Genomic DNA, 13,605 nt, shown 5'->3' with positions numbered 1-13,605 from the left:
GGGTAAACAAGTGTGAACTGGCCTGGGCTATTATGGGGTATGGCCTGAGGTTCTTCTTGCTCATTTTCTTGGAGGGCTGGGTTGACCAGAAATACTTGGCGTTTGCATAGACATTATCACCCACTTTGAAGTCTGGGGCTGGCATGCACTTGGCATCTGCCAGTCCTTGGTAGCATTGCTGGGCAAGAGCCATTTCTTCACAAAGGTATTGGTGCAGTGAATCTAAGTCAACTTGTAGTCATGAACCTGGTTGGATGTGAGGTCATGCTCAGGGAAGACCAAGATGTTAGGGTGGTAACCCTTATTGGCAAAGAAGGGTGACACCCTGGTTGCAGCACTGGGTGCATTGTTGTAGGCGAACTCAGCCCAGTTATCCTGTTGGTAGTTACAGTAGACCTGGAGATACTGTTTGAGGGTCTGATTGGTGCACTCTGTCTGACCATCCCCCTCTGGGTGATACCCAGAGGTGAAGTGTAGACACATGTCTGGAGCCTTACCAAGAGACCAGAAGAAGTGGGATATAAATTCTGATCCCTGGTCTGAGGTTACATGGGCTGGTACACCATGCTTGGAGAACACATGCATCAGGAAGAGCTTGGCAAGCTCAGGGACTGTGATGGTGTTGTGAGTAGGTATGAAGATGGCTTGCTTCAAAAGCCAGTCAACCACAACAAGAATGGCAGTAAAGCTGGTTGGGGCCAGGAGTTGCTCTATGAAATCCATCAAGATGGAATTCCATGGCTTCTCTGGTACAGGAAGTCACTTGAGCAGGCTGTAAGGCTGGTGGCAAGGTACCTTGGCCTGGGCACAGGTAGTACAGGACTGGACATAGTCCTTGACAAATGTCCTTAGGCTGGGCCAAGTGTATTCACACCAGATGAGCTCTAGAGTTCTATTTTGGCTGAAGTGGCCAGACAAGGGGTGGTCATGCTTGAACCTCAAGACACAAAGATGAAGGTCATTAGAGTCTGGTACATAGATTCTTCCATCTAGGCAGAGGAAGACAGTGTCATCAACTGACCACTGGGAATCTGATGTATCTGAAACTGGACTTGGGTGACTGGGTCTGAGGGTAGAGCCAAGAGGATATCATTATGAAGTTTCTCCATGTCCATCAGTGCAACAGCACATAGGACCAGGTACTCAAGGTAGGTGGTGCACAGGGAGGTGGCTAGTTGTTCCTGTAGAAAGACTGGTCTAAGGTTCTGTGGGTTGACCCAGGCATAGTTGCTGTCCCCCTCTTTGGGGTAGATGTCCCATCATCTAGTTAGGGTGTCAGGCTTAGCACTGAGTTTGCTGGGTCTGAACTGGATAACCATATTGAACTGTGACAGAAACTCAGACCAGCATGCCTGGCACCAGTTGTTAAGTATGGGTTTACCCTTGGGTGACTGGGCTTCAAGACCAGGTGACAGGGGCTAAGTCCAGTTGGACTGGAATTAAGGCTGGAGGTTGGGGGTTAAGTCCAGAGGACTGGACTTAAGGCTGGGAGCATGGGAACAAGGCTGGGAGCATGGGAAACTGACCAGGCTTGGAGCACACACAGGGGAAAGCTGGTCCAGGGTTGGATCTACCTCCCTTGGTCTCAGCCTATGTGCTGTACCCTTATGCAAGCCAGGGAGAGGTCCAGGACAGGGGCCAAGGATAGCTTAAGGGTTGGCCTTAGCTATAGAGCAGACTCAAGGGTAGTGCAGAGTTCAAGGGTAATACTAAGTTGATATTCTGACTGGAGTGCTATGAAGTATGTACAGGGGTTAAAAACATGAGGCTGGTCTGGGATAATGAACATGAAGCCAGACTTGTGAATAAGCTATTAGCAAGATGATTAGCAAGAGCATGGACAGCCATAGGGGCTGTGCTGAGGCTAATAGTCAAAGTCTGGGTGACTGGCATAACCAGGGTCAGACACAGGATTTGTACAGTAAGCAGAGTCAGACAAAAGGAGACTAGACTAAATATAGTACAAACAAAGGAAAACAGACTGGAGTTATGTCTGGGTGACCCGGACATGGACCTGGGAGGACTGGGGTGGAGCAGCATGAGGCTGGGAGGCTGGAATGGACCAGAGATAGGGGTAAAACACCAGACTTGAGTTATTTAGGCTGGAGTTGGGTTATCTAGGCCAGACTAGGACTGGGCTTGACCGGAGATAGGGGCTAGGGGTCTGGACTGGACCAGGATTGAGTCCAAGAGTCATGGATATGAAACCAGGTCAGTACCTTTGAGGTGGAGAAGTACTCCAGGTTCTTGTGATTGGTGACAAGTACTGCAGATCCATCCAAGTAGTGCCACCATGTCCAGAATGCCTCAGAGATTGCAAGTAATTCCTTATCATGTGTGTCATAATTTAGCTCCAGGGCTGTCAGTGAATGAGAGTAGAATGTGACCAGCCAGATTTGGCCATCACCACCAGTGATGGTGTCATATCCATGACTCTCAGACTTGATCCTGGTTCAGTCTGGACCCCTAGCTCCTATCTCTGGTCAAGTCCAGTCCTAGTCCAGCCTAGAAAACTCAACTCCAGCCCTAGATAACCCAACTCCAGCCTGAATAACTCAAGTCCAGTGTTTTACCCCTATCTCCAGTCCATTCCAGCCTCCCAGCCTTGTGCTGCTCCACCCCAGTCCTCCCAGGTCCATGTCTGGGTCACCTGGACATAACTCCGGTCTGTTTTCCCATGTTTGTACTATATTTAGTCTAGTCCCCTTTGTCTGACTCTGCTTACTGTACAAATCCTGTGTCCAACTCCAGTTATGCTGGTCACCCAGACTTTAACTATTAGTCTTGGCACAGCCTCCATGGCTGTCCACACTCCTGCTAATCTTCTTGCTAATAGCTTATTAACAAGTCTGGCTCTATGTTCATTATCCCAGACTGGCCTCATGTATTTAACCCCTGTACATACTTTGTAGCACCCTCAGTCAGAATATCAATTTAGTATTACCCTCAACTCCATATTACCCCTCAAGTCTACTCTATAGCTAAGGCTGAGCCTTAAGCTATCCCCAGCCCCTGTCCTGGACCTCTCCCCAGCTTGCATAAGGGTACAGCACATAAGCTGAGACCAAGGGAGGTAGATCCAACCCCAGACCAGCTTCCCCCTGTGCACACTCCAAGACTGGCCAGTTTCCCATGGTCCCAGTCTTATTCCCACACTCCCAGCCTTAAGTCCAGTCCTCTGGACTTAGCCCCTGACCTCTGGCCTTAACTCCAGTCCTCTGGACTTAGCCCCTGACCTCTGGCCTTAACTCCAGTCCTCTGGACTTAGCCCCTGTCTCCCAGCCTTGACTTTGGTCAGCCAGACTTAGCCCCTGTCACCCAGTCTTGAAGCCCAGTCACCTGAGGGTAAACCCATACTTCACAGATGGACAAATACCAGCAATTGCATAGTCAGAAGCATCAGTCTTGACAGTAACAGGAGCATCCAGGGAAAAATGAGTGAGGACCAGGGCAGAGGTGAAGGCCTGCTTGAGTTTATTGAATGTCCAGTGGCACTCCTCAGAAAAATTCCAGGGAGCACATTTGTGTGTCAACCAGGTTAGAGGTACCACTAAGTCTGAGTAGTTAAAAATGAACTGGCAATAGAAATTGGCAAAGCCCAGGAGGGACTGAATGTCCATTACCTTCTGGGGCTCAGGTCAGTCACAAATGGCTTTGACCTTTTCTGAGGACATGGTAAGGCCAGTCAGGGACAAGTGGTAGCCCAGATATTCCACAGAGTCCAAGTGAAACTTGCACTTCTCTGGTTTGGCAAACAGGCCATGCAACTGGAGCTGGCAAAGAACCTCCCAGACATGCTGCTTGTGAGAAGACTCATATCTGGAGTAGATCAGGATGTTGTCAAGGTAGACAACAATGCAGACATCTAGCATATCTGCAAAGATTGAATTGACAAACTGCTGGAAGGTGGCTGGGGCATTGGTAAGACCAAAAGGCATCACCAACCACTCATATGACCCATAGCACATTCTGAAGGCTGTTTTCCACTCATCACCAGGGGCAATCCAGACAAGGTGGTATGCATGCCTCAGATCAATTTTAGTGTATATTTTGGCATGACTAGGGGAGTCAAGGAGATCAGATATTAGTGGTAGGGGGTACTGGTCTTTCTTGGTGAGCTTGTTAAGGCCCTGGAAGTCAACACATAACCAGAGTGGGCTGTCCTTCTTTACAAAAAGGACCAGTGCAGCATAGGGGGAAGAAGTGGGCCAGATGAATCTGGTAATCAGGTTTTCATCAATGAAAGCCTGGAGAGCTTGCAGCTTGACCAGGGATAGCAAGTAGATAGTTCCAATGGGTGGTGTAGTACCTTCTTCCAGTTCAATCTTGAGGTCATACTCCCAGTGTGGAGGGAGAGTAGATGCCTTGGCTTTGCTAAAGATGTCAGCAAAGTCATGGTAGTCCTCTGGTACACCAGCCAAGTCTGGTGGAGGGCTGGTAGAGGCAGACCAGGCTAGGACTGAGTCCAGTGGGTGTAGGTGAAGCTGGAATTGGGTAGATCCCTCTAGCTTGCAAGCACATACATACACAGCTGCATTGATCAGGGTGATAGGGGGAGCTTTCAGGGGGGTGTGAATTGGTGAGTCGACAGACAGTACAGATGGCACAGGGCCAGGGTTGGGTTGGTCAGGTAGACTGGGATTGGGAAGACTGGTTAGGACTGGTATTGCAGGGGGTGTCAATGGGGTTGGAATTCCTCCTGTAGATGTCCAGGAAGTTAGACTGCTCAATACCCAATCAATCAGCAGATTGTAGCAGGTGAGCCAGTCATGTCCAAGGACTATCTCACACCCAGAACCCAACAGGGCTAAAAACAGGGTTACTGGGGTGACATCACCAGTCACAAATTGAACTGAAAGATCTACTGCTTGAGTGATAATGAAACTTGATGACCCATCAAAGAGCCAGAGTTGGATAGGGGACACAGAGTAAGGGGCAAACAAGTGTTGATTAACAAATTCTTTATCTATGAAGCTATGCATGGAACCACTAGTGTATGAAGCCAGGGCAAATTGTGACTGATAATAGAAACATTGGGAGTCAATGAATTGGGATTAGAAAGAGCAGACATGTTGAGATGAGCCTCCATGAGTGCACATCTGGAGTCAACACAGCTGTACCTGGTGCCCAGTGTAAGAGACTGAAGAAAATTTCACTGGGCACAGAGCAGTAAGTGCGCAAAAATGATAAACAAATGTAAATAATAAATAAAAGCAAACCAAGGACACTTAGAGCGAAGCTAAGTGTCCACTACATGTCTGTAGGGTTAGACAGAGATAAAATAAAGGGAAAATGTGGTCTGAGGTGCACAGGCACCTAATATGAACAGGTGATATATCTCTGTCGCAACAAGGGCTTCACTGTCAGCATCGATTCTTCGCAGATGTCCTTCAGGCAGCGCCCTGGCCCTACCCTCTTCATTGCAAGAATTTTGGACAACAACTCCACATTCCTGGAGGGTGAGACTGTTCCCCTCAGTGAATATGTTCATATTAGGTGCCTGTGCACCTCAGACCACATTTTCCTTTTGTTTTATCTCTATCTAACCCTACAGACATGTAGTGGACACTTAGCTTCGCTCTAAGTGTCCTTGGTTTGCTTTTGTTTATTGTTTACCTTTGTTTATCATTTTTGCGCACTTACTGCTGTGTGCCCAGTGAAATTTTCTTCAGTCTCTTACACTGGGCACAAGGTATGTCTTATGTAGTATTCCCTTGAATATTAGTCTCTTACACTGGGCACAAGTGGCCTCAGTCTGTGGTTATCTCAACAGAATATGCCTCTGCAGCAACCACTTTGTTGCAAGTGTAGTACTCCAGCACTCAGCAATGCTAGTCCCTACTAGCACTTGGTGGTTAAACCACACCAAGTAAGCCTAGATACCTTGACCAAATAGCTCAGTGGTTAGAGCACCTGGTCGAAACCTGGGAGGTCCAGGGTTCAATCCCCTGTCTGGTCGCATTTATTGCAACACACTTTGCCCCTGGATTTCGACCTATGGCACAGGAGACTTGCCCATCACCACCTGGCTGGTGTGAAGTCCCTCCTGGAGCACAATCTAGTCATTGGGATGACACTAGACTCGACCACAGTGCCTGATCCTATCTGTGAACCTTGCCTGGCAGGCAAGATGCATGCAAATCCCTTTCCCAGCTCTTCCTGGTGTGCTTCTGGGCCCCTAGATCTCATCCACAGTGATGTGCACTATGTAGGCCACCCCTCCTTCACTGGCTACAAGTATTGGGTCTCCTTCATCAATGATTTCTCTCGCTTTCGCTTTGTTTTGCCTCTGAAAGCGAAATCTAAGGTCTTTGAGGCCTTCAAGACCTTCAAGGCCTTTGCTGAGAACCAGAGCGAACAAAAAATCAAGATTTTGTGGGATGACAAGGGAGGGGAGTATATGAGCAACTCCTTCATTGATTTTACCACCAAATGCGGAATCCTGCGCCAGCACACAGTCAGAAATCGACCACAGCAAAATGGAGTGGCAGAGCGAGCCAATAGACTGCTCTCTGAGTGACTTCCTGCAATGCTAGATGAGTCTGGCCTTCCTAAGGCCTTCTGGGGAGAGTGCCTAGCCTCCTTGGTCCATGTTTGGAACAGATGCCCTACTGAAGCGATCCAAAATGCGACTCCCTTTGAACTGTGGCATGGGAGAAAGCCAGATGTCTACCACCTTCGAGTTTGGGGGTGTACTGCCTATGTGCATATCCAGAAGGACAAGAGGCGCCCTCTGGAGTCCCACATGGAGAAATGTGTCTTTATAGGTTACCCTGAAGGCTACAAAGGCTGGAAATTCTACATTCCCACCACAAAGCACACAATCATCTCAGAAAGGGCTGATTTCGATGAAAGGTACTTCCCTCTGTCCACTCGCCCTTCCTCACCTTCCCTACCTGCGCCTCTGGCTTCCAAACCTACCCAAAATGCGCCAGTAGCTCCTATACTCTCCATTCCACCCCCTACAGCGCAATACTACCATCCAAGCACAGATCTGGACACTGACAGCGAAACTGATGATGATCTGGATCAGGGGGGAGAGATTGAGCCTGTGGCAGCTAATCCAGACCCCATACAGCCTCCTGTTGCAATTCCAGAAGTCATACCTCCTCCTCCTCACACTCCCTCGCCTCCACTACCTCCTAGACCTGCCAGTCCCATTGGAATCGGTGCCAGACTGCCTGCTAGGCGCAGACAGAAGCCCAGAGACTGGTGGAAGCTCTCTCCTGCACAATTAGAAGATGTGGATGATGCAGATGACAGTGATGATGATGAACTGGCCATGTCTGCATCCATCCCTGATGAGCCACTCTCATTTGCAGAGGCAATGCATCGCCCTGATGCAGATAAGTGGAGAGAGGCAGCCCTGGAGGAGTTAGCTGCTCACCAGAGCAATGGGACTTGGAAACTTGTCCCTAGACCTGCTGGGAGCAAGGTGATAGGGAGTATATGAGCAAGGCCTTTGAAGATTTCACATCAAAATGCGGCATTTTGCGCCAGCACACTGTCAGGAATCGCCCCCAGCAGAATGGAGTTGCAGAGAGAGCAAATAGGGTGCTATCTGAGTGCATCACAGCAATGCTGGACGAGTCTGGGCTCTCCAAGGCATTCTGGGGTGAGTGCCTAGCTGCCCTGGTCCATGTCTGGAACAGGTGCCCCACTGAATCCCTCCAAAATGTGACCCCATATGAGCTATGGCATGGAAGGAAGCCAGATGTCTCCCATCTTCGAGTGTGGGGCTGTACTGCCTATGTACATGTCCAGAAAGACAAGAGGCACCCTCTGGAGTCCCACACAGAGAAATGTGTCTTTATTGGCTACCCAGAAGGGTACAAGGGCTGGAAATTCTACAATCCCACCTCCAAGTGCACCATAATCTCAGAAAGGGCTGACTTTGATGAAAGGTACTTCCCCCTGTCCAAGCGCCCTTCCTTACCTTCTCTGTGTTAAGCTATCCCAATACTCAGCACTCTATGTGCACAGAGTCAGTAACTTAATTGTTGTCTATGTAGTTTTACACACCTATGTGCACAGAGTCAGTAACTAAAGAACAAGATACTCTGTGCACAGTAAAAATGCGAACACTGAACAAACAAAGAACAACTGATGAAAATAAGTGAACACATCATTAATATGGAAGGTGGGGAACCTGGCAATTAGTCTGAGGTGCACAGGCACTAATAGCAACACTCTGGACACTTCAAACCCACCCAATCAACCTCCACCTGCACCTCCAGCTTCCAAACCATCTTACTACCACCCTCACCCAGATTCTGACTCAGAAAGTGACTCTGGAGATTCCCTGGATCATGGGGGGGAGATAGAGCCTCTGGAGCCTCCAGCAGCTGATCCAGTCCCTAGACCCCCTGGATGCAAAGTCATTGGCTCCAAGTGGGTATTCAAGGTCAAGAGGAATGCTGATGGCTCCATAGATTGCTACAAGGCCAGACTGGTCACAAAAGGCTACAATCAGCGCCCTGGCTTTGATTATCTCGAGGTCTTTGCTCCTACAGTGCGCCTTGCCTCTGTCAGAGTGGTTCTAGCTCTTGCAGCTCTCCAGGACCTCCACCTGCACTCTGTGGACATCTGCCATGCCTACCTGAATGGGGAAATGGACTGTGAAGTCTATATGGCACAACCTGAAGGATTTGTGGAAGGAAACTCGAAATCTCATGTCTGCCTGCTCCAGAAAGCCATCTATGGCAGCAAACAAGGTGGCAATCGCTGGAACAAGACAATGCGCTCTGTATTGGAGTCCCTGCACTTCAAACAAACCGATTCTGATGCCAGCATCTATATCTACTCCAAGGATGGTGTCTCCATCATCTTGCCTATTTTTGTGGATGATATGACTCTTGCTTCATCTTCTGAGGCTGCCATTGACTCCATCATCTCCAAACTCAGCCAGCACTTCAAACTGCAAGATCTAGGACCTACCACCCAACTCCTGGGCATCAAAATTGACAGAGATCGCCCCAATCGCTCGATTTCGCTTTCCCAGCAGCAATACTGCCTGTATTTACTGGAAAGGTTTGGCATGGCTGACTGCAAGCCACTATCTACACCCATGGAGCCAAATCTTCGCCTCTCTCGCCCCCAGTCTCCCCAGGATGCCTCAGAAATCAAGCAAATGCGCCAAGTACCCTATCTCTCTGCTGTAGGTGCTCTGATGTACCTTGCCACCACTACCTGCCCAGACATTGCCTATACTGTTGGAGTTCTGGCCAGATTCAACTCCAATCCTGGCTGGGCTCATTGGCAGGCTGTGAAGCACCTAATGTGCTATATCAAGGGTACTCTGGACTATTCTCTGACCTATTCTCCTGATCCTTCAACCTCTGAGCCCTTCACCACCTTCTCTGATGCAGATCATGGTGGCTGCAAGGATACTGGTTGCTCTACAGGTGGATATGTTGTCAAGATGGGCACTGGTGCAATCTCCTGGTGTTCCAAGCTTTAAAACGTCGTTGCTCTATCTACCACTGAGGCAGAATACATAGCAGCTGTCCAGGCAGGCAAGGAGATCAAGTGGCTTCGAAATTTACTCTCTGAAATCGCTTCTCCACTGTCTTCTCCCTCTGTGCTGCACATGGACAACCAATCTGCCATCTCTGTGGCCAAGAATCCTGAACACCATGGCAGAATGAAGCAACTTGAACTCTGCTTCTACTGGCTTAGAGATGCAGTCCAGGACAACCTCATTGTGACCACTGTTGTCCCCACTGATGCCCAGGCTGCTGATCTGATGACCAAACCACTGTCCAAGGCCAAGGTGATCAACTTCTGTCAGATGCTAGGACTAGGTGCATCAAGTGGGAGTTCTTAATGTGCAGAGGTGCACAATCAGGGGGGAGTGTTGCTATTAGTGCCTGTGCACCTCAGACTAATTGCCAGGTTCCCCACCTTCCATATTAATGATGTGTTCACTTATTTTCATCAGTTGTTCTTTGTCTGTTCAGTGTTTGCATTTTTACTGTGCACAGAGTCTCTTGTTCTTTAGTTACTGACTCTGTGCACATAGAGTGCTGAGTATTGGGATATCCTTAACACTAACAATGGTCCAGAGCCCTGTTGTGTGCAGGAAAGCCTTCATTTCGCCTTTCCAGGTCGAGTAGTTGGAGGCAGTGAGTTTAGCAACAGAGGGCAACAAGTTGGTATGGTCCTCAGCCATGGTGGCAATTTTCAAGTCAAAAGGAGAAGGACAGGGTGGATGGGGTGAGTCTGGAAGCTGGGCACTCAAAGATTGAGCTGTAGCAAGTGAGTGTGTGGTTCCTTTGGTTCGAGGTTTGCGCAGAGGTGGATTATGTCGCAACCAACCAGTGCTGAGAATCCTAGAGTGCGGGGCTCATAACCTGTTGAGATACCCACAAATCGAGGCCACTGGTGCCCAGTGTAAGAGACTGATATTGAGTAAAGTAATACAGGACTGTACCTGGTGCCCAGTGTAAGAGACTGAAGAAGATTTCACTGGGCACAGAGCAGTAAGTGCGCAAAAATGATAAACAAATGTAAATAATAAATAATAGCAAACCAAGGACACTTAGAGCGAAGCTAAGTGTCCACTACATGTCTGTAGGGTTAGACAGAGATAAACCAAAGGGGAAATGCAGTCTGAGGTGCACAGGCACCTAATATGAACAGAACCATGCCTGGCTGGAAAGATGCATGCAAACCCCTTCCCCACTGCTTCCTGGCATGCTTCTAGGCCTCTGGAACTCGTCCACAGTGATGTACACCATGTAGGCCATCCCACCTTCTCTGGCTACAAGTATTGGGTCACATTCATTGATGGCCCAGGGACTGGTTGATGTCTTCAATGCTGTGAATGAGCTCAAACTCAGTGAGGATGGCTTGCATTCATGTCCAAGTGGTTCATGGAAGCGCAAGAACCAATGGTGACAGTGGTCACAAGATATCATTCCAGCACTTCTCAAGCCCTACATGTGCTATCTCAAGGCATCCCAATCCCTCCACATGGTGGTAGACCCCCCAGTCATCCATTGATGTTGCACTTGCACAGTGTATCAACTCACTGTTTGCTGTCTCTTCTCTGACCATATGTGATCTGTTTGTTGTTTGCTCTTGTGATGCTCATGTATACCCAGGTTTGGAGGATGTTGGGATAAGCTACTGTGCATGCACCCCAGCTCCTATATGATGGGTTATTTGCATCATCTCCTGTGGTACCTACTCTGTGTTATGATAACCACAAACTGAGGCCACTGGTGCCCAGTGTAAGAGACTATTATTGAGTAAAGTAATACAGGACTGTACCTGGTGCCCAGTGTAGGAGACTGAAGAAAATTTCACTGGGCACAGAGCAGTAGGTGCACAAAAATGATAAACAAATGTAAATAACAAATAAAAGCAAACCAAGGACACTTAGAGCGAAGCTAAGTGTCCACTACACATCTGTAGGGTTAGACAGAGATAAAATAAAGGGAAAATACAGTCTGAGGTGTACAGGCACCTAATATGAACACTCTGGCAGTTGACCTTCATGTACTGGAGTTTATAAAGAAGCTCTTTGTCTGGCTAACCCCAAACACAACTGTGTGGTGTGAAGCACTTGAAAGCTTCCTGAATGGTTGAGGGTATAGACTGCAGTTCAAGGTATGTTCTTTTCCAAACACCATCACTGGATCACTGCCTTTGTCTTCACATCCACCCTGTATGTTCCCATGATCATCTTGGAATAGGTCTGTTTGGGCTGGCTGCCCTGGGAACAGGTCCATTCAGGTTGGGGAAACTCCCAGGATGCATTGGGAACAGGTCTATTTAGGCTGGAGATTCCCCCAGGATGCCCAGGGCACAGGTCCATTTAGACTGGGGAATCCCCCAGGATGTCCAGGGAACAGGTTGATTTAGGCTGGGGAATCCCCCAGGATACCCAGGAAATAGGTCCATTAACTAACTGGGGAAAGCCCCATTTGGACCCAGGTGTTCAAATAACCCAACTGTTTGGCCTTGTGCCCAGTGTAAGAGACTGAAGAAAATATCACTGGGCAGAGAGCAGTAAGTGTGCAAAAATGATAAACAAATGTAAATAATAAACAAATGTAAACCAAGGACACTTAGAGCGAAGCTAAGTGCCCACTGCAAGTCTGTAGAGTGAGAACAGAACATAATAAAGGACAAACTGCGAAATGAGGTGCACAGGCACCACATATGAACACTTCCCCCTGATTGTGCAACTCTGAAGTCAAGTACTTCCCCCTGATGCACCAAGTGTTGCAAGTGTAGTACTCCAGCACTCAGCAACGCTAGTCCCTACTAGCACTTGGTGGTTAAACCACACCAAGTAAGCCTAGATACCTTGACCAAATAGCTCTGTGGTTAGAGCACCCAGTTGACACCTGGGAGGTCCAGGGTTCAATCCCCTGTCTGGTCGCATTTATTGCAACAGAGTGTTGATTGGCAAATTCTTTATCTATAAAACTATGTGTGGAACCAGAGTCCACTAGAGTATGGAGCTGGGGCAAATCATGACTGACAATAGAAATGTAGGGAGTTAATGAATTTGGATTAGAAAGAGTGGACATGTTGAGATGAGCCTCTGTGAGTGCACAGCTGGAGTCAATGCAACTCTCAGTCTGTGTGGAGTCCTGAGAGCTGCTACCTATTTTTTTGCCTTGGGGGCAGAGCCTGAGGTTGAGGCCAGTGCTGCCTCAGAGGTGGCCACAGTGTGAGCTTTGGCTTTCCCAGCTTTCTTTGGGCACTTATCTGCAAAATGTCCAGTCTCCCCACAGAACATGCAGAGGTTGTTATCTCTATGGTGTTTGTGCTCCTCCAGTGTCAACTTGCCATCTTTGCCCAACTTGCTTGAGTCCAGCTTGGGTGTGTTAGAGCCAATCTGACCAGTTGAGGCAGATTTTAGCTGAAGACTGGTTACCAGAGTTGCCATTTCCAGAGCTATTGCCAGTCTTGGATTTCTCTTGACCAGGCTTAGACTGGTTGTTGTAACCAGGGTTGGGAGTTGACTTGTTACCAGAGGACGACCCCTGGTGCTTACTGGACCACTGAACCTCCTCTTTGCATTCCCAGTAGCATGCATCAATGTCCTGGGCTAAGTGGCAAAGCTCAGGCAGGGTTCTAGGTTTGCAAACCCAGCAGACCCCATCTTTGATACAGTCAGAGAGACTGGTGTAGAAGAAGTGGCACAGAGTGCCATCACCATATCTGCAGACTTGTGAGGCAAGTAGAAATTGAAAGTATCACTGTATATGTACCTTCACCATGTGCTTCATTAAGGTCATTTGAAAGTGCAGCCAGTGCTGTGACAGTTCCCTGCTCCTCAACAGAGGCCTTCAGCATAATTTCAGATACTTTGCATCCCAAAGAACCCTCAGGTCTTTGTTGGAGAGAGTATACCTGCACAAAGCATTCAAAAATCAAATATATGAGCTGCTTCTTACCAATCAGCTCAACTGGCACATCCTATGAAACTCATTGAAAAATGTGGTCTCCAATTCTCTGTCACCATGATTGTTTGTTTTGAATGATTTGAGGATCTTGTTAAGGCACTCAAAAAGAAATGTCCAAAACCTGCTTAGTGGACCAAAGTTATGAATGTATTGAGCCATGTGCATTGCATAGTGATGGTTT

At 48.2% G+C, this 13,605-nt stretch overlaps 2 non-coding genes across 2 annotated transcripts; both read left to right on the top strand.

The window, feature by feature from the left end:
• The first annotated feature begins 5,886 nt into the window (after positions 1-5,886).
• On the top strand, positions 5,887-5,959 carry F5J12DRAFT_t65. The gene has a single exon. It is a non-coding gene; the product is annotated as a tRNA-Phe (tRNA).
• Positions 5,960-12,318: 6,359 nt separating this feature from the next.
• F5J12DRAFT_t66 lies at positions 12,319-12,391 on the top strand. Its single transcript has one exon. It is a non-coding gene; the product is annotated as a tRNA-Val (tRNA).
• Positions 12,392-13,605: the final 1,214 nt, after the last annotated feature.

Source organism: Pisolithus orientalis (genome assembly GCF_024613125.1).
Source record: "Pisolithus orientalis strain OTSU chromosome Unknown F5J12scaffold_5, whole genome shotgun sequence".
Lineage (NCBI taxonomy): Eukaryota > Fungi > Basidiomycota > Agaricomycetes > Boletales > Pisolithaceae > Pisolithus > Pisolithus orientalis.
This window is presented reverse-complemented; position numbering and strand designations above follow the sequence as displayed.